Below are 1,074 nucleotides of genomic sequence, written 5' to 3'. Positions count from 1 at the left end.
AGCAGAACAGGCAGACTGACAAAGTACACTGCTGAGGGGAGCAACAGGTGACACAGGAGAGGTCTGCTGCCCCTGTGGATCACTTAAGCAACCAGGCCATTTTTGAAGTACTGCGCTTCTTAACTGTTGTGCCATCAGGGAGGGCCAACATTTTATTTTTTACATATCTATCTCTGGGTGTTATCTTATTTCCATAACTTGGTTGTTGCAGTTAGTTTCTTTGATGATAGGTAGCTATGATCATTTTTCATGACTATGACAGATGACTATGGTCAGCTGTAGGTATTCTTTGGAGAATGTCTTATTTAGTTTCCGTTTTCTGGACAAAGATATGTGTTTCTTGAGTTCATTGAAGAATTTAGACACTAGCCTCTTGTCAAATGTATGATATACATTTTCTCAATTTTTATAGGTATCTTTTTCTTTTAACAATATTTCATTTGTATAAAATTTGTTCAGAATAGCCTTGTTGAACTGAACTCTTAAGTGATAACAGTGAGAATTTTCTATTTTTAAAGCTATTTAATTTTTATCTACTTTATGAAAAATATTGTTTGCTTAAATAGTGTTAGTAGGGAATGCAGAAATAACTTGTAGACATAATTCTATTTCATGTAAAACTGTACTGACATAAAAAAACACAATGATTTGAAATTTTATATGAAAATTTTAATCTTACCTTTTTATAAGTGATTCTTGGTCTGATGTTTATTTTTACAAGGTCAATACTCCCACTCAAAAGATTTAAATCAATTGTGTAATATGTTAGTGATAAGCGATAGCCACTATTATATAAAAAAAGCAAAAGTCAATGATCTCCTTGATCAAAATAAAAAGTGCAAAATTTATTACAGTAATGCGTAGTTGTAAGAATACTATAAAATAAAGGAGTAAATACATCTACTCCTTGCAAAAATTGGATCACATGTTATATTTTTTATAGCTCACATAAAATTATACTTGGGAATTTAATAGAACTTTAAAATAAGACAGAATAATAGATTTATGTCCAAATTGAAATGAAATAAGAAAAACTTAGTTTTGTTTTCAGGAAGTTGAATCTTCTTCTTATAT

Source organism: Condylura cristata, unplaced genomic scaffold (assembly GCF_000260355.1).
Source record: "Condylura cristata isolate star-nosed mole 26May11 unplaced genomic scaffold, ConCri1.0 scaffold00009, whole genome shotgun sequence".
Classification (NCBI taxonomy): Eukaryota; Metazoa; Chordata; class Mammalia; order Eulipotyphla; family Talpidae; genus Condylura; species Condylura cristata.
Note: the sequence above shows the minus strand (reverse complement) of the source record.